Source organism: Hyla sarda, chromosome 5 (assembly GCF_029499605.1).
Source record: "Hyla sarda isolate aHylSar1 chromosome 5, aHylSar1.hap1, whole genome shotgun sequence".
NCBI lineage: Eukaryota > Metazoa > Chordata > Amphibia > Anura > Hylidae > Hyla > Hyla sarda.
Genome location: NC_079193.1, coordinates 280,331,473 through 280,352,198, shown reverse-complemented (window position 1 = coordinate 280,352,198; position 20,726 = coordinate 280,331,473). Strand labels below are relative to the sequence as shown.

General features: G+C 43.5%; 1 protein-coding gene and 1 long non-coding RNA gene across 7 annotated transcripts in view; one reads left to right on the top strand and one right to left on the bottom strand.

Moving 5' to 3' along the window:
- NOL4 (nucleolar protein 4) overlaps nucleotides 1-20,726 on the top strand; it is a 336,038-nt gene that overhangs the window by 203,927 nt on the left and 111,385 nt on the right. The window lies entirely within an intron of this gene.
- The window catches only part of LOC130274042 (uncharacterized), a 138,344-nt gene that overhangs the window by 72,252 nt on the left and 45,366 nt on the right, over nucleotides 1-20,726 (bottom strand). For both annotated transcript variants that reach the window (XR_008844215.1, XR_008844216.1), the window contains exons 2-3: nucleotides 10,734-10,978; nucleotides 8,759-8,809 (exon numbers count right to left, since the gene is read on the bottom strand). This is a non-coding gene — a long non-coding RNA (uncharacterized LOC130274042). The remainder of the gene's footprint in view (nucleotides 1-8,758; nucleotides 8,810-10,733; nucleotides 10,979-20,726) is intronic.

Below are 20,726 nucleotides of genomic sequence, written 5' to 3'. Positions count from 1 at the left end.
CATCATCACCCTCGTCATCATCCCCCCCTTCATCATCACCCTGTCATTTTCACCCCCATCATCATCACCCTGTTATCATCACCCTATCATCATCCCCCCCCTTCATCATCACCGCCTGTCATCATCCCCCCTTTCATCATCAATCCCTTTCAGTGGTCTTCAACCTGCGGACCTCCAGATGTTTCAAAACTACAACTCCCAGCATGCCCGGACAGCCATCGGCTGGGTGTTGGAGGGAGTTGTAGTTTTAAAACATCTGGAGGTCCGCAGGTTCAAGACCATTGCGGCCTTCGTCATCATGCATACCCCCCTTTAGTTTTCTACGCACCTCCCCTTGGTGGGAAGGAAGGGTGAGCTGGTCCGGGCCATATATGCTGCAGGGACCGTCCGGTGGGGAGGGTTAGTCATTGCGGGCTGTCCATTTTCCCCGGGAGGCCCTCTTCTCTGCTCCGGGCCGGCCCCGGACTAGTGACGTTTCCCTGACGACGACGCACAGGGACGTTCATGCGCAGGGACTGAAAAACACGGCTTGTACTCGATTATGTACGGTATCTGATTTAAAGAAGATTGTGCATCCTTTGAGGATCATATGTATCACCCTTTTACCTGTGTGTAAAGGAGTGATACATGTAAGTGTGTAAAAACTGAACCTGGTCACATGTGTAGTACGGAGGTGAAAGTGTTTGTGCAATTTTCCAAAATTTGCATATAATATAAAATACAAAAACACATAAAAATGTATGGCCAAGTAGAGAAAAATATTGAATGTTGTTGTGCACATAGTACAAATAAAAGATTTACTAGCTACAATGGTTCATAAATCCAATACATTTTGAAATCCAAAAAATTTGCTATTTTTTCCACAGAATAATCACTGTTTTGCCCTTAATAAATCAACCCCCTATGAACTAAATAATAGTGCAGAAGATGTAATACTCATAGATATAGTTCGCATAGTGTTGGAGACATGACACTCATCCGAAGAGTTATACTTAATAAATTTTTTGGAGTAATTTGAGGCAATTGGCAGCTACTTTCTGTGTCTGTTTTAACCTTATTAACTATGAAACTGTTAATTGTACTGCATAAGAATCAGTGCAGTCAATCCATTTTGTAGCCGGGTTTTTGCCATTTGAACATTTCATTATTTTGTTATCACACGTGTTTAATTGCAAATGAAAATTTCAGTAATTTACATCTCTGTGAGATTTTATACACATAATGGAAATAAAATGGAAATAAAAAAACGAAATCAATTAGAAACTGTAAAATGCCGCCCTTCTTCTACCAATTAGAACGTCACCTGAAGTAGGTTATTAATACGGACTGTACTGTGGGCAGAATATCACTAACTTTAGGTTAAGTATCCAAATCCTTTGAGGAGTTTAGAATCTGACAAGCTGGCAGTAGTTTATTATTATTATAGTGCACCATGAATAAATTGGATGTCCACACTGCAATTTATGATCATTAATATTTGTCAGAGCCAAAAACAAGGCTGGTTCAAGCCTACAGTACAAACAGTACACATTGTATAGATCTTCATTTTGCAGTCATCCTCTTCTGCATTCAGTAGGCACAGTTGAAAGTGGAAAGGTAAAGGTCCTGTACACTTTTGCAGCCAGTTCAAGAAGAACACAAAATGAAGCAACTATAAGAATTCTACTAATTACAAAGGCACACTGTTTTCGATATAACGATTATAACTTGAAGGGGTACTCCAAAAAAGCTGCAAAAGCATATACTTGTGCTTACCTGTTATCCCCAATTCCAAAAACCACCAAATATCGATTTGTTGCAGTGGTCTTAGTCCTGTACTTCTTGGTTGTACTTTGTGGTTGAGCAGTTTCTCAGGACTACAATTACCAGAATGCATAGCATTCCCTCAGTTCTCAGTCCTCCCACCCTTCTAAATTTATTTTCTGTCTGACCACAGTGCTCTCTGCTGACACCTCTGTCCATGCCAGGAACTGTCAAGAGCAGGATAGGTTTGCTATGTGGATTTGCTCCTGCTCTTGACAGTTCCTGAGACAGACAGAGGTGTCAGAAGAGAGCACTGTGGTCAGACAGAAAACAAATTTAAAAAGAAAATAACTTACTGGGGAGCATACAGCAGCTGATAAGTACTGGAAGGGTTAAGATTTTTAAATGGCACCAGTTCATAAAAATAAAAAAAATATTTTTTCACAGAGTACCCCTTTAACCCCTTAGAGCCTATTTTCACCTTAAGGACTCAGCAAATTTTCGTTTTTCCTCCTTCCCTTCGAAAATCATAACTCTTTCAGTTTTGCACCTAGGGACCCATATAAGGGCTTGTTTTTTGCGTCGCCAATTGTACTTTGCAATGGCATCACTTATTTTATAATATAACCTGTAGCGAAACAAAAAAAAAATTTTGTGGGGTGAAATAATTTTAAAAAATTCCATTTTGTAATATTTGGGGGCTCCCGTTTCTACGCAGTGCACTTTTTGGTAAAAATGACACCTTATCTTTATTCTGTAGGTCCATACGGTTACAAGGATACCCAATTTATATAGGTTTTATTTTATTTTTATGCTTAAAAAAATTATAAACTACATGCACCAAAATTAGTATGTTTAAAATTGGCATCTTCTGCTGATCCCCTTTTTTATTTTTCTGTGTACAGGGCGGTATGTAGGCTCATCTTTAGTTTTTATCGGTACCATTTTTCTTTTGATGGGACTTTTTGATCGCTTTTTATTGATATTTTTATGGTATATGAAGTGACCAAAAATGCACAACTTTGGACTTTGGTATTTTTTTACGTGTACGCCATAGGGAAGGGGTTCATGAACTTTTATAAAAAAAAATGTACACTTTAAAAAATTTTTTTTTTAGCAAAGCACTGATCAGTGTAACCAGCGATCTGCTGCTCTAGCCTGCTGCGTAGACATGGAGCAGTAGATTGCTAATTGGACAACGAAGAGGCAGATGAGGACCGTAAGCTGATCAGGACATTGGGATTTTGTCACTGTGCCCCGCATCAGCCGTGGGTCCTGGCTGCCCGTAGCAACCGGGACCCACCGGGTTTAACCCCTTCTCCGCCGGTGAAAACGGTTTAAACCCGTTCAACTAGACCTGGGGGTACAGGTATGCCCTGAGTCCTTAACCCCTTAAGGACACATGACGTTCTCATACGTCTCCATTTCCGAGTCCTTAAGGACACATGACGTATGAGAACGTCATGTGTTTTACCGGCCCCCCGCAACCATCTGGAGCGGAGCCGGTGCCGGATGCCTGCTGAAATTGTTCAGCAGGCATCGGGGCATATCGCCCAGGGGGGTCATGATGACCCCCATGTCGGCGATGGCCATACGAGAAACGTGCGTTGGGGTGTTGGAGCTTGGTGTTCCTGGCCTTTGGGTATATGACAGGTAGTCTCTTTAGGTATCACCCATCTTGGGTCCCTATTTATGTTTATATATATATATATATTGCATTGCTGCTCCCTATGTTACATCAATGTATGTTAGATATTATATCTATTGTTACGATATTATAAGTGTGCAGCCGTGCCAGTCTCACATTATGTATGTTCTTGACTGAATACCTACATCGCCCATACCAGGTCCACTGGCACTTGTTGTCTCCTGCATAAGGTCATCCTCTGCCTTTTACTATTTTTAAATTGTTTGTTTTTTATTGTCTAATAAAGATTGTTATACCTTTTGAAATAATATTAGTATTGTGGGTCTCTTTGTTTTTAGCTATATATCGGTACCCCCGGGACCTACATACGGCGCGTATTGTTTTGCCGTTATGTTGTTTGGCTAAATTGAGTTGTAGTTTTGCAACAGCTGGATGTTCCCCCCCCCCCCCAATGTGAATGTACAGGGTACACTCACATGGGCGGAGGATTACAGTAAGTATCCGGCTGCAAGTTTGAGGTGCGGCAAATTTTCTGCCACAGCTCAAACTGCCAGCGAGAAACTACTGTGAACCCCCGCCCGTGCGACTGTACCCTAAAAACACTACACTACACTAACACAAAATAAAATAAAAAGTAAAAAACACTACATATACACATACCCCTACACAGCCCCCCTCCCCTCCCCAATAAAAATGAAAAACGTCTGGTACGCCACTGTTTCCAAAACGGAGCCTCCAGCGGTTGCAAAACTGCAACTCCCAGCATGCACTGATAGACCGTACATGCTGGGAGTTGTAGTTTTGCAACAGCTGGATGTCCCCGTCCCCCCCCCAATGTGAACGTACAGGGTACACTCACATGGGCGGAGGATTACAGTAAGTATCCGGCTGCAAGTTTGAGCTGCGTCAAATTTTCTGCCGCAGCTCAAACTGCCAGCGATAAACTACTGTGAACCCCCGCCCGTGTGACTGTACCCTAAAAACACTACACTACACTACCACAAAATAAAATAAAAAGTAAAAAACACTACATATACACATACCCCTATACAAACCCCCTCCCCAATAAAAATGAAAAACGTCTGGTACGCCACTGTTTCCAAAACGGAGCCTCCAGCTGTTGCAAAACAACTACTCCCAGTATTGCCAGATAGCCGTTGACTGTCTAGGCATGCTGGGAGTTTTACAACAGCTGGAGGCACCCTGTTTGGGAATCACTGGTGTAGAATACCCCTATGTCCACCCCTATGCAAGTCCCTAATTTAGGCCTCAAATGCGCATGGCGCTCTCACTTTGGAGCCCTGTCGTATTTCAAGGCAACAGTTTAGGGCCACATATGGGATATCGCCGTACTCGGGAGAAATTGCCTAACAAATTTTGGGGGGTATTCTCTGCTATTACCCTTTTTAAAAATGTAAAATTTTTGGGAAAACAAGCATTTTAGGTAAAAAAAATATATATTTTTTTACATATGCAAAAGTCGTGAAACACCTGTAGGGTATTAAGGTTCAAATTACCCCTTGTTACGTTCCACGAGGGGTCTAGTTTCCAAAATGGTATGCCATGTGGTTTTTTTTTTTTGCTGTCCTGGCACCATAGGGGCTTCCTAAATGCGGCATGCCCCCAGAGCAAAATTTGCTTTCAAAAAGCCAAATGTGACTCCTTCTCTTCTGAGGCCTGTAGTGCGCCAGCAGATCACTTTTCACCCCCATATGGGGTGTTTTCTGAATCGGGAGAAATTGGGCTTCAAATTTTGGGGGGTATTTTCTGCTATTACCCTTTTTAAAATTGTAAAAATTTTGGGAAACCAAGCATTTTAGGTAAAAAAAAAAATATATTTTTTTACATATGCAAAAGTCGTGAAACACCAGTAGGGTATTTAGGTTCATGTTACCCCTTGTTACGTTCCCCGAGGGGTCTAGTTTCCAAAATGGTATGCCATGTGTTTTTTTTTTTTGCTGTTCTGGCACCATAGGGGCTTCCTAAATGCGGCATGCCCCCAGAGCAAAATTTGCTTTCAAAAAGCCAAATGTGACTCCTTCTCTTCTGAGACCTGTAGTGCACCAGCAGAGCACTTTTCACCCCCATATGGGGTGTTTTCTGTATCGGGAGAAATTGGGCTTCAAATTTTGGGGGGTATTTTCTGCTATTACCCTTTTTAAAATGTAAAATTTTTGGGAAACCAAGCATTTTAGGTAAAAAATATATATATTTTTTTTACATATGCAAAAGTCGTGATACCTGTGGGATATTAAGGTTCACTTTACCCCTTGTTACGTTCCCTGAGGGGTCTAGTTTCCAAAATGGTATGCCATGTGTTTTTTTTTGCTGTCCTGGCACCATAGGGACTTCCTAAATGCGGCATGCCCCCCAAAAACCATTTGTCGCTCCTTCCCTTCTGAGCCCTCTACTGCGCCCGCTGAACAATTAACATAGACATATGAGGTATGTGCTTACTCGAGAGAAATTGGGTTTCAAATACAAGTAAAAATGTTCTCCTTTTTACCCCTTGCAAAAATTCAAAAATTGGGTCTACAAGAACATGCGAGTGTAAAAAATGAAGATTTTGAATTTTCTCCTTCACTTTGCTGCTATTCCTGTGAAACACCTAAAGGGTTAATAAACTTACTGAATGTCATTTTGAATACTTTGGGGGTGTAGTTTTTATAATGGGGTCTTTTATGGGGCATTTCTAATATGAAGACCCTTCAAATCCACTTCAAAACTGAACTGCTCCCTGAAAAATAGTGAGTTTGAAAATTTTGTGAAAAATTTCAAAATTGCTGCTGAACTTTGAAGCCCTCTGGTGTCTTCCAAAAGTAAAAACTCATAAATTTTATGATGCAAACATAAAGTAGACATATTGTATATGTGAACCCAAAAAAAATATATTTTGAATATCCATTTTCCTTACAAGCAGAGAGCTTCAAAGTTAGAAAAATGCAAAATTTTCATTTTTTTCAGCAAATTTTGGGATTTTTCACCAAGAAAGGATGCAAGTTACCATAAAATTTTACCACTAAGTTAACGTAGAATATGTCACGAAAAAACAATCTCGGAATCAGAATGATAACTAAAAGCATTACAGAGTTATTAATGTTTAAAGTGACAGTGGTCAGAATTGCAAAAAACGCTCCGGTCCTTAAGGTGTAAAATGGCCTGGTCCTTAAGGGGTTAAGGATCGGGGATGCAGGGCGTATGCGTCCTCAAGAGGTTAAGGGATTTTCTCACCTGCCTTTTTCAGCTCTGCACAGAGCTTAGGCTCCTCTCTCTTCCTGCTTTTAACTAATTGACACTTTGTGTCATTGGCACTTTAGACACACTAGTTGTGTGTGAGCAACTAGCACTGGTGTCTGAAGTGTCAGTGATTATAACATAAAGATTGAGTGTGAGGTCAGCGGCAGCCAGTCCACTGCAAGTAGAGGTGGTTTGTAATCTAGACAACCAGCAGGAAACAAGAGCGAAAGAAAAGCACCAGTAACATGAAATAAATGCAAGTTTTAAAATGATATATATTTGAATGAAAAAGTGTATAACTTTATATGCCCTACAAATTAAAAACTAATGGTAAAGATAAAACTACCTTTTTAAGAACGTCTTTGGCTGTCTGTGTGCCACAAGCTGAAATTCTATGTTATGAAGCACCAGATATGAGCTATAACGTATGCCAATTTCTGCCATAAATTATAGTAAATTTGCCAGTCAATTTATGTTGCAAAATGAAGCAAATCTGTTGGTTTTTGAGAGACCCTTCCGCCTCCCACAAAACTATGTCTACTTTTTTTTTTTTAAATATAAGCAGTGCAACAGGTGCAATGTTAATAACAGAAAGGCATTAGTAACTTAACCTACCGTATATACTCGAGTATAAGCTGAGTTTTTCAGCACGATTTTTCGTGCTGAAAACACCCCCCTCGGCTTATACTCGAGTGAACTCTCCACCCGCAGTGGTCTTCAACCTGCGGACCTCCAGAGGTTTCAAAACTACAACTCCCAGCAAGCCCGGGCAGCCATCGGCTGTCCGGGCTTGCTGGGAGATGTAGTTTTGAAACCTCCGGAGGTCCGCAGGTTGAAGACCACTGCGGCCTTCGACATCATCCAGCCCCCTCTCACCCCCCTTTAGTTCTGTACAGTACTCACCTCCGCTCGGCGCTGGTCCGGTGCTGCAGGACTGTCCGGAGAGGAGGTCGTCCGGTGGGATAGTGGTTCCGGGCTGCTATCTTCACCGGGGAGGCCTCTTCTAAGCGCTTCGGGCCCGGCCCCAGAATAGTCACGTTGCCTTGACAACGACGCAGAGGTACGTTCATTGCCAACGTACTTCTGCGTCATTGTCAAGGCAACGCCTCTATTCCGGGCCCGCAGCGCAGAGAAGAGGCGCCCCCAGTGAAGATAGCAGCCCGGAACCACTATCCCACTGGACCACCTCCTCTCCGGACAGTCCTGCAGCACCGGACCAGCGTCGAGCGGAGGCGAGTACTGTACAGAACTAAAGGGGGGTTAGAGGGGGCTGGATGATGTCGAAGGCCGATGGCTGCCCGGGCTTGCTGGGAGTTGTAGTTTTGAAACCTCTGGAGGTCCGCAGGTTGAAGACCACTGAGGGCGGATGATGACAAGAGGATGATGAAGGGGGGGTGTGGGATGATGACAAGAGGATGATGAAGGGGGGGTGTGGGATGATGAAGGGGGGTGGGGATGATGACAAGGGGATGATGAAGGGGGGTGGGGATGATGACAAGGGGATGATGAAGGGGGGATGTGTGGGATGATGACAAGGGGATGATGACAGGTGATGATGATGAGGGTCTGGATGATGACAGGCGATGATGATGAGGATGTTAATGACGGGTCTGGATGATGACAGGGGGGGATGATGTATTTCCCACCCTAGGCTTATACTCGAGTCAATAACTTTTCCTGGGATTTTGGGTTGAAATTAGGGGTCTCGACTTATACTCGGGTCGGCTTATACTCAAGTATATACGGTAATAAAATACAAGGAAATTGCATAGAATTTCAATATAAAATACAATTTATTTATGGAAAACCTGAAACCCCTTTCGAGAATGGTGGAGGAATACAATGCACTCTCAGTGTGAATAGGTATAATGAAGATTAAGTAGATACTGAAGACAAGCTTGAATACGTATTAAGACTGTGACTCAGCGATCCACATGAGAAACACCTTGTGCTGTGGACCTTACATTCATTTGGTTCAATTGAAAGAGAAGAAGATCATGAAAAAATGATGAGACTGCAAATGTTAAAGATGCAAGTCATCCAAGACATCCAGCACCACTGTGGTCAATGCTGAGCTGCTGAAACACATTAAAGCATTAATATGGGTCAACAATATCTCCAAAGCCTTACCTGAATCAGCAAGGATGGACTGAAGAAAATAGTTTCAATTGAATATATTCTCTGAAAGCAGAAAAGTAAACTCATCAAACTGGGGTATATTTATTATTACTGTTTTCAACGTAGACAGCTTGAAGCATCACTACACCAGGCAAGCAGCAGATCAATGGTATAGCTATAGCTGTAGGGGTATGAGATGTCAGGGATGCCCTGGCTGTTCAGGCCCAGATTTTTTGCCTAGTCATCCTCACAAAACAAATACATTTTAAAACAATGGTGGAGCAGAAAGCTGTTAGCTCATTGCTCTGAAATCTACTTTTAAAGGGGTAATAGACGTCTTATCCCCTATCCAAAGCATAGGGGATAAGATTTCTGATCGCGGGGATCCCGCAGCTGGGACCCCCCGCGATCTCAGTGCAGCAACCAACATTCGTTTAGAACGCTGGGTGCGGGCAGCACATGTCGTGACATCAAAGCCACGCCCCCTTATGCCGTCACGACATGTCCCCTCAATGCAAGTCTATGGGAGGGGCGTGGCTAACGCCACGCCCCATCCCATAGACTTGCATTGAGGGGGGGTGGCGTGAAGACATGACCCCCGCTCCAAGCCTTCGGAACAAAATCTTCCTAACGCTGGGGCAGCAGAGTACTCCTCTAAAGCCATAGGCAGGTTTAGGTATGCGGACAGGGCTCAAGTCCTGCAGGAACGTGTGGGAACTGAGTTCCTGCACTTGAAGGACCAGTCCTTGAGTGGAAATCTTGGATGAGTTCCTACACTTTTTTTTCCCAGGACTTGACCTCTGTATGCGGATATGAGTCACCAAGAACATGTAAGAAAATCAGTAGCCTGGTGCAAGTGGTACAATGGTGTCACTGCATTTGTCCCTCGGTGTCAGGCCATTGATGCCATCAAGGGACCCAGTGAATTGTAGGCCACAGGCATAACACAGTCATAGGCCTAATAGAGGACAGCACAGAAAGTAGGAAGCCCAAGGAAGATCCCATAATGGGAACGGGGCTAGGTGACTATAGGTGGAGATTTTCTTTTGTTTTGTTTCTTTCTATCAGGGGTGCAAAGTTACTATTTTATTATCACATGATATTATTGTTTAGCTCACCATACATAAGGCAGAAATACCTATACCTAGATCCAGGTCAAAGATGAGCTACAGCCAGCTAATGCGCTGAAAGAAATCATGACATAACTTTAAAAAAAAGTTTAACCCCTAAAATATGGAGAAAAAAAAATGTAATACCTAACCATAAACTGGAAAAATTGTAAAAAAAAGAAGTGATCACTGTGGATCCCTTGAGAGGTTGGTCCCTGTTTGGACCTGCACTGGTAATAGAATCTATCTTGTGACATGCAGTGACTGCTATGTACTGTGCTATATGAAAAGTGATTAAGGATATATATATATATATATATATATATATATATATATATATATATGTCCTGCACACTACTCCCAATAGTAAGTTGACTGTATTTATCCTTGATATGCTCCTGGACTATATTAAAATAGAAAGACATGGACTAATGTCCATGGATATCATCAGTTCTGGCCAATTGGCAGTCATATCGTAGTTGTTATTGTTTTATGGTCTGTTCATAATGTACAGGGCTTTGAATTATCTGGCGGTATTGTATGTCCTTTATATAGTAATATTACTGGCAATGACTGTGGTATAATTGCATTTGTTTGGTAACATTATGATGGTATATTTGCTTGTTGTACAGAGGTATTATTTGGTAACTCTATGAAAATATTATTTGGAGGTATACTATTATATATAGGGAGCGCTTTTGTAACGTCCACTATATAGGCACAGTGTACTGCCGAGACTGTGTATCTAAGTCTCAGTTCATATCATAAAAAAACAAGCTGATCCATGGGATTGTGTTATATACATAGTTTTTATCTACTTTTTTTCACTTGCTTTACACATAATTTTTCAACAATGCAGATATACAGAGGATATTCACCCAGTGACTTGTAGCGAACAGTCCATAGATTAGGCTTTAATTAGAATCATCTGCCTCCGCCGAGGTCTCTTGTTGTTTTGCCTTAATCCAATGCATCTCCTCCGGGCTGGAAGTTATGCGCTCAGCTTAACTGAGCGCCGACCATCAGGCAACGTTTCAGGAGTGTTACCTCCCTTTCTCAAGCCTATCTTGTGCACACCCACCACCGTAGTTAAATACATATGAATTCTCACGAGAACTCAGTTCTATAATATAAAACAATATAAAACCATCAGATACAAAAAGATACAAAATCTCAGAAGAGAGCAATCTACTGCAGATACACATTAAATGAACAATTTTCATTAATACCCCATGGGGACAAAGTTCCCAACTGCTGGATCCAAAATACTTCTCGCCTTAACAACTTGTGTTTTAATCCTTCCTGTCCTATATTATCCACTTCTTCTAACACCATCCATCTTAAATCACAGATCTGATGCCCCTTTTCCACCAAGTGTCTAGCAACACTCATTTCACCATAGTTATCCTCTTTGTCGTCACCCCTAGCAACCTCCATTTTCTTTTTATAATTCCTAAAGGATTTTTATGTTCATTAATCCTAACCTTAAGGCTAGGTTCAGACTACGGAATTTTCGCCCGCAATTCCTCTTTGAACTTGCCGGCGGAAATTCCGCTTGATAAAATGTACTGTGTAGCGAATGGGTTTCCGTTCACAAATCCACACTTCGGAATTTGTGAAGCGGAATTTGTGAACGGAAAATCCGCTTGGAAATTTCCGCCTGAAGAAAGGTGTTGTTCTTTCTTCATGCGGAAATCCGCGCGGAACAAATTGCAGTCTATTGGAGACTGCAGTGTCTGTGCGGTCCTAGTGCCGACTGATTAAGTCAGCGCTGGCCGCACTCGGAATCTCCGGGCGGAAATTTTCTGCCCGGAGATTCCGTAGTCTGAACCTAGCCTAATGGTTCTAGATGTCTGGCCTACATATGACATCCCACAATGGCATAGAATGGCACAGAATTCAGCATGTAAATAACCCCTTTTGTTTCACATGTGAAGAAACCAAAAATAGGAATTTTTGTACCTTTGGTGGAGTGTGTAACACTATCCCATTTTATTATTCCACTGCAATTCTGACATGTCCTACATGGAAATGTACCTCTGTTTTATGCTCGCAAAAAGGTCTGTCTCAATCCTTTTTTCTTCTGTAAATCCGATCTTTTTCAGATTTACAGAAGAAAAAAATATCCAGGCAGACCTTTTTGGCAGCCCCTTGATTGAACACGTGTGGGGGCCATCCAGGTGTTAGACCAGTGATCTGTATCTAAGTCTGTCATGTGTGTTTTTCTAACTAAGTTTTTTTCCCCGACATATTACAGCCATTATAGCCATATTACAGCTTATTGATTGCTGGATAAGTTGTATTTTAATAGTATTTATTGTACCATATATTGTATTGGAAACTATTTGACATGTTGGCTTTGTTCTCCTGGTCAGGATGATTACAGAAATACCAATCACTCGCATAATATGCTGCATATGTCTGTATTGCGGCTTATTGCCCTGTGACCTTGATCCTGGTACACATGGCAACATCACTAGGATGTCACCGGCTCATAGGACAATACTTCATATACTTGAGAATCTTGTAAAGATGGTGTATGGAATGTGGCTGCATCTCTTGTAGATAGGGTGGGTTGCCCATTCAAAGCTTATCACCATTATGTTTTTTTTTTTCTTTTGACTATTAATCCACTTTGGTTGATTCTGGCTGTTTTATTTAGCCTTTATTTATATAGCACCAGCATACTGTGTACCATGTTGAAAACATACATACAATGAAACAAAGCAGAGAGAGCTTTGCTTGTAAAAGCTTAGAATTTAAAGGGCATGAGTGACTCAATAGCTACTTCCAGGCGCTGACTTTATCAAAATGGACCAACCACTGTATGTACAATGACAGAATAAAAATAAAGCTGCTTGAACCAGTCACCCAGCCATTTTCTGTAACAATACCATATAAAGTCCTTTGTAATGGGGTGGTATAACAAAGTTGAAAAGACATCAAAGTAATTAACAATGGACAAAAAGGTACATATATAGAAGTCTACATGTGGATCCTGGACCATTGACATAGCTGCAATAAAATAATTTGACAACAGCATCCCAAAATGTCTTTAAAGCAAGCGTATATCTAAAAATTAGGCTGATGATTTGAGGCCATATAATTCCAGAGAAAAGATACAGCATAAGAGAAGTCTTAGGTACTTTTATATATAAAGATGAGAAAGGTTGCAGTATGGTGGGAACTTTTATGCATAGGAATGTCATTAAATTCAGTCAGTAAAGATCTAGAAAAACTAAAAGGCTATGAATACCTTTGACAAAATTGTTTTTGTTTTCTGAATGCAAAAGTGAACAGCTTTCTAAATAGTCTTTATTAAAGATATGACTACCATTTAGCTGCTGGTCAGAGAAAGTTGAGATAAATCCATCAAACAAGTGTTGCTCCCTTATTGTTAGAGATAGTAACAGGAAGGAGACCGTTCACATAAGCTGTAGATAGAAGGGAAAGCAGATAGAAGGCAGTTTGCGGAGGAGGATCATATGGTCTGTGTACAAGTGTAGAGAGAAAGCCAAGCTTATGTGGCAAGTTTTAGAAGTAAAAATAAGCAAACTGGCAAACTTCAAAAGCATTTTGTTCAGCAATGACAGATTGAAGCTATGATCTTATTCAAAGTGCTATGTTCTGTATTGTTATTCTCTATTACAACATATACATGTAGCATACAGTAAAATAATCTTGTGTTTTCATCTTCCACATTTATTCATCTATCTGTATTCTGTAATTTATGCAGCATACGGTAGAATGATATATGCACGATTAGATATTTTTCAGATTTGTATCGATGTTGTATTGCTGACCGGTTCATTATTATTAGTATATTACAATAACTTATATTGTCAGTAGGTTTATTGATCTCAGCATCCATCATGTGTGTTGCATAAACTCCAACTTGTATACAATAGTGCTCTCTTCTCAGTAAATGTGTTGTCAGTCTCACTGTCGGCCAGTAGAGTGCAGCTTAAGATCCAATTTATGGAGCTGGGAATTAATCCAGACCTTGAAATTACCATTCTCTGCAGCATTGTATAACATGCTGAAACCTGTAGTTCCATGAAACCTTATGGCCACAGCTATAAAAACATTCACCCTAATCTAGCCGTCTGATGTCAGTTTATGATATTTGCAAACCATAGGAATAAAGGGTAAAATGTCGATTTTTGTTTTAATAACTCATTTATTTTATTTTCCAAGGGATCAAATCAGGGCAATCTCCAAATGGGTTAATGTGTTAAAAGTAAAGCTTAACATTTGGAGCCTCATTAAATAAAGTATTAGAGAATTACATGTATTACAATTCCCTGATATACTGTTATTATCAGAGGCAATCCCTTACAGGCATGTACCAACCAGCAGGGCTATTTTAAATATAAGTGCAAAAATAATATGATCTATATATAATAATTTGTATATATATTTAATGTGACCACTCCTCAAAGGTATACACGATAAGAAGATAGTTAGATCCAGTACAATGAAATGAGTATTTATTAAATAAAATGCAATGTATTACAATGAATAACTGAAGTCTAGCGCAGGGCCCTTGCGCAAGCTCCAAATTATTATTGTAGATACAGGTACATTAAAAAACAATAATAGCAAGCCAATATAATAGATGTTCCCCACTATTAGTTCGGGGGTATAATAAATAAGACTAAATTATACAGGTGGAGATAAAATTATTAGGGATAAGATAGGTATAAAAATTGTATAAAAATGGTGTAAAAATAGTGCAAAGTCCGCTAGTGCAAAGGTTCGCTATAGGTCTCTATATTGCAGAGTCCGTTGGTGCAAAGTTTGCTATAGTTCTTTATGGAAAATCTGTGTTTATTGGTATTTCAACACATGAAATAAAATAAAACAAAAGAAACAGCAAACGTGCAGACCATATTCCACGTACATCATGAAATGGAATAAACTGGCAATGGACTTGCAGGTCCAACTGAATAGATCTACATAGTCAACCTGTCCATCACAGTATGGAAAAGAGGAGACAATGGAGAGAAAAGGGAAGAAACCGCCACGGTATATAGAAAAGAAAAAGGGAAAGAAGACAAGGACATACCGTAGACAATGACAAAGATGAACATGGGGAGACAAGACACAGGTGAACAAGGGGGAGGGAGGGGGAGAGGACACAGGCTAAGACAAGCTGGGAGGGAGGGGGAACGGGATGGGGAGAGATAAAAGGTATGGAAAAAATAAACCTAAGTGAGCCATCGGAATCACTCCGGAGATTCCCTGAAGGAGTCCCAAGGGTGTCTATCCTTGTCGTACGCTACCTGTTCCTGCACTCTGCCGAACTTATTAAGCGTCTCAACAAACTCCAGTTTCGAAGGAGGGGTGGTAGACTTCCAATGGCATGGGATCACAGTCCGTGAAGCACTCAGAAAATGAGGCACCCTTCAGCACGCTGAATGGAAGTAGGGTAGAGAGACAAGAGGGCGATGGCAGGTGAGGGGATAACACTATCTGCACAGATCATGTTAAACTGGTCAAAAACAGATGCCCAGAATGGACGGATGAGAGCACAGTCCCACCAAACATAAAGGTAAGAACCTATAGGTCTATTACAGTGCCAGCACGTGGCTGGGGCCGAGGGAAACATCACGTGTATCCGGTCTGGGCATCTGTACCACCTGGAATTAATTTTAAAATTACGTTCCTGAGATCGGGATGAGAGAGAAGTCTTGTGAGTGAGCACAAACATCTTAGAAATCTCAGTATCAGAAAAGGAAACCCCTAGATCTTCCTCCCATTTAAGGACATTTGGTGGTTTCAATACCCGAAGGACGGTTTTCAGGGGGTATCCAGGGCAGAGCGGTGGGGTGGAGGGGAGATAGGTGAGTCTCAAGATCTACCCACTGTTTCGTATGAGAATGATGGCAGAGATCCAAGACCCTGGTGCAGACCGTGGCCATATAATAGAGACGGAAGTCGGGGAGTCCAGCTCCCCCCTTCTCCTTGTGCCTAATAAGAACAGAGTGAGACAGTCTCAGGCCCCCAGGGGACCACAAAAATCTGTAGCAGACTGAGCGAAGGCAGGTCAGGAAGACAGCAGGGATGCGGATGGGCAAGGTCTACATCAGGTACAAGATCCTAGGCAGCACGTCCATCTTAAGGGTGGCTATTTTACTGAACCAGGACATGGTAAGGAGACGCCACTGCTTCAAAATCAATAACAGACAACAGTGGGAGAAAGTTAAGGGCAAATAAGTCGTTCAAGTCCGCCATGAGGTGCACTCCAAGATAGCGGAGGGAGCGGTGTTGATGCTTAAAGGGGAATTGAGAGATGAGCCAAGAGAGCGTTTCTGGTGTCAGAGAAACATTGAGCAGCTCTGACTTATGGGTATTAACTTTAAAATTAGAGAGTGCACCAAATGCCGAAAATTCTGAGAGAATAGCTGGGAGGGAAGTATGGAGGGAGGTAATGTATATAAGGAGGTCATCTGCGTAAAGAGACAATTTATAGGAAGCCATCTGAGCACCAAACCCAGGGATGGAAGGATTCTGTCTCAGCGCCACCGTCAGATACTCCATGGTGAGAACATATAGGAGGGGGAAAGGGGACACCCCTGCCTGGTTCCATTATGTATGGAAAAGGGGGAGGAAACCGTGCTGTTGACATGGACCTCCACTGTCGTACCAGCATAGAGCACCATAATGGAACGTAGGAAAGCAGGAGCCATGCCAAGAGCTTCTAACACCAGTTTCAGAAAGTCCCAACTAACACTATCTAAACGCTTTTTCAGCGTCAACTGAGAGCAAGCACATATGGACACGGTGAGATCTGGCGGCAGCGATGAGAGAGACCAATTTAAGTGTGTTATCCCTAGCCTCCTTGCCTACTACAAAACCGACATGGTCAGTGTGCACCAGAGAGAGGAGCAGGGGGCCACGTTGGGATGCCAGTAACTGGGCGTACAGCTTAAGATTAATATTAAGTAAGGAAATGGTGCGATAGTTACCGCAAGGACCAGCATCCTTGTCGGGTTTACGGATGACTACAATGTGCGCCATCAGGGACTGAGGAGGAAACGAGGCACCATCAGCAATGGTGTTAAAGGAGGCCAACAAGGGCTCTGTTATTATATCGTTATAGGTCTTATAGAAGCGGGCCGTAAACCAGTCAGGGCCAGGGCTCTTGCCGTAGCAATCAGGAGCTCTTCAGTCCTCAATGGCGCATCTAAGGCCAACCAGATATCGGGGGATAGTGAAGGTAATTTGTGTTCAGAGAGATAAGCCCGGATCTTATAATGAAGAAGGATAGGAGGAAGATCAGCAAACTGACCTTTGATATTGTAGAAGGATTCATAATAAGCGCGGAATTCCTCTACAATATGATTAGTGGCATAAACCTTACCTCAGGAGGGGGAATTGAGAGAAAGAACATAGGGAGTTTGGGGTAAAGGGCCCTAGAAAGCCAGGAACCACAGAGGTCTGCATATTCATAATAGCCTCTATGCGCCCACTCCAGCAGACAGAATGACTTCTTACCGAGGCAGGACAGTAGTTTTTGCCGTGTAGTGGAAATGCATGCCTGAGTGTCAACGGTGAAGGATCGTTTATTCAGGGATTCAAGGGAGGCCAATTCAGTGAAGAGGTCCGCCAGAGTGTGCGAGGCAGCTTTCTTAAGCCGCGCCCCATGAGCAATGAATACCCCTCTGACCGTGCACTTAAGCGCTTACCATTTAAGAGGCGCAGGGGTGGCGTCAGAGCTGTGATTTGTTTATGAAGGCAGCAATTGTCTGGCAAACCTCAGCACTGCATTAGGTGTCAGTGAGTAGATGGTCATAAAGTCTCCAAGAGTAAGGGTTGGGAGAGTGAGGAGCGAAGTGAAACTTAGCCAGTGCAGGTGCATGGTCAGACCAAACCATAGTGTCAATGGAGTCCCTCGGGGAAAGGGATAGGAGGGGATGGCTCACAAATATCATATCCAGCCTACTAAAAGAGCAGTGCGTGGGAAAATAATAGGTATAGTCCTTAACATCAGGATGTAGGACCCTCCCTGCTTAATCTACGGAGCACTGCAAAAGAGAGGGAAGACTTACCAGATGAGGAAGCAGTAGTCAGGTCCCACACCCAGTTAAAGTCTCCACCTATGATAACCTGCAAAGAACTGGCAAAGGCATCCAGGCGGGTCAATTGAGAGGCATGAGAGAATTGCAAGAACAGATATCAACCCATGGGGTCCACTAGGGATATTATGACCGTAGGCTGAAAGGTCCTGTGGAAAGCGATGGACACCCCTTTGGATTTGGCAGTGGGATTCATAGAGGGATACCAAACAGGATAATTGCGATCTCTAAGGGACGGGTGAGAAGAGGAATGAAAATGAGTTTCCTGAAAGGGGGCTTCAGATACCCCTTCCTGTGAAAGTGATAAAGGATCTGTTGCCGCTTCTCAGGAATATTGAACCCCCGTACATTAAAGGAACTGACTGCAAGAGTATCCATAACAACTGAGGAGAGGGGGGAGGGGAGACAGACACAATGTGGGCCACAAAGGAAAAAAGAAACAAACGAAAGAAAGGGATAGAAAACAGCAAAGAAAAACAAAGAACATGACCCAAGGTCATAAATAGTAAGTGAACCAGTAGATAACCAGCCCGCTAAACATCTTCCCTACATAGGGAAGTAAAAGCCTACCAGCAACAGAACCCAAAACCCCCCACCCCCCTAACTAGGAGAACAAAAATAAAGCAACTCTATGTAGGAACATGGGTCCCCAGGAAAACAGTTCAAGGCATATAAGTATTTTTCGGAACCGATAACACCAAGGCACTCAGAAGGCACTAGGGAGTAGCACCCACATGGTAAATATAATCCACAAGCCCAGTAGCCCCACCAGGGTCAATGTCTCAGGGAGGAAGGTGTGAAGGAAATCTTCCAGTAGCTGAGGGAGACTTGCGGGTCACAGGCTGCCATTTCTCAGGATGAGGAGGTGAGACAGGGCACAATGGAGTAGGCCACGTCAGCAGGGAAACCATAGGAAGTTCCAAAGTTGTGAGGAATTTGGGGAGATCTCCCAACTGGCGAAAAACTGCTTTCTTGCCTCCATGACGCACGACTAGTTGAAAAGGTAAAACCCCAATGGTAAGCGATGGTTCTGGAATGAAGCAAGTCCAGTAGGAATGTTAGTTGAAGGGTACTGTTACGCCGAGCGCTCCGGGTCCCCGCTCCTCCCCGGAGCGCTCGCAACATCTTCGCTACGGCAGCGCCTCGGTCAGATCCACTGACCGGGTGCGCTGCGATACCGCCTCCAGCCGGGATGCGATTCGCGATGCGCACCCCGGCTTCCGTACCTGACTCGCTCTCCCTCGTTCCTGTCCCGGCGCGCGCGGCCCCGCTCCCTAGGGCGCGCGCGCGCCGGGTCTCTGCGATTTAAAGGGCCACTGCGCCACTGATTGGCGCAGTGGTTCCAATTAGTGTTTTCACCTGTGCACTCCCTATGTATGCCTCACTTCCCCTGCACTCCCTCGCCGGATCTTGTTGCCCTTGTGCCTAGTGAAAGCGTTCCCTTGTGTGTTCCTAGCCTGTGTTCCAGACCTCCTGCCGTTGCCCCTGACTACGATCCTTGCTGCCTGCCCCGACCTTCTGCTACGTCCGACCTTGCTTCTGTCTACTCCCTTGTACCGCGCCTATCTTCAGCAGTCAGAGAGGTTGAGCCGTTGCTAGTGGATACGACCTGGTCACTACCGCCGCAGCAAGACCATCCCGCTTTGCGGCGGGCTCTGGTGAACACCAGTAGTGACTTAGAACCGGTCCACTAGCACGGTCCACGCCAATCCCTCTCTGGCACAGAGGATCCACCTCCTGCCAGCCGGCATCGTGACAGGTACACCTAGCTAGGTCTGGAAACAGCGAAACTCGATTACCCTTAAAGTCCACTGGGAAATGGTCTCTAGCCATAAAGCATGGTCTTGTCTTTCTCCCAGCATATTACGTCCCTGGGGGTCGCGTTATCCGGCGGTTTCGTCCCAAGGGAGTGGTGAATGCGATCCAGCTCCACAGGGCCCTGATAATCAGGGGGCAGCAGAGAAGAAAATATCTTTTGGGCCACAGAGTCCAAGTCAGGGTCAGCAACAGATTCCAGAATACCCCTCAGCCTTATATTATTACGGCGATGCCGATTTTCCAAGTCCTGAAGAGAGAAAAGCTCTGAGATCTGGAGCGAATGCTCTTGTAATATCTTAGAGTGGGAATCCATACAATCCTGCAGGGCCTTATGCTGCTGATCAAGATCAGTGAGGTGTTGCCCCAAGAGGCACAGTTCCCCTTTAACACACTCCATCTCATTCTTGTAGGTGCACTCCAGCCTGGCGATACAGCGCTCAAAGTCACTTTTAGTCGGCAGAGCTTTTAAGTAGGTCTTAATGTCCCAATCACCTCCCGAGTCCTCCTCATCTAAATCCCCCAGTCCGGATACCTGAGAGAGCGGCGGGGAGGCAGACCCCGTTCGCTCCCTGTCACAGAGCATGGACTGGGACCTCGTGGCGGATGCCATCTTAGAAGTAGGTGCACAAGGAGTCCTTGTGCTTCTTAGAGCGAGGCATCAGAGCAGGTATGCGGGGTTCAGCAGGGTATATAGCGGGGTAGAAGCAGGCGGGACAGTGGAGCAAAGCAGAGCACGTCCTCACTCCTCCATAGGCAAGCCGTGCCCCCCACTATAGTTCTTTATATTAGTTCCACTGAAGTAACATAGTAGAAATTACAAGATGATGATAGAAATTAAAGATATTATTGGTGCACCGCACCACTCACCACCCTATTCAGTGGGGGGGCTCCTTTGTTCAGCGTCTGGCTGGCATGGACTGTTGTCCGACCTGATGCTAGCAGTGCCCGTTGGAGGATACGCTGAGCAGTTGT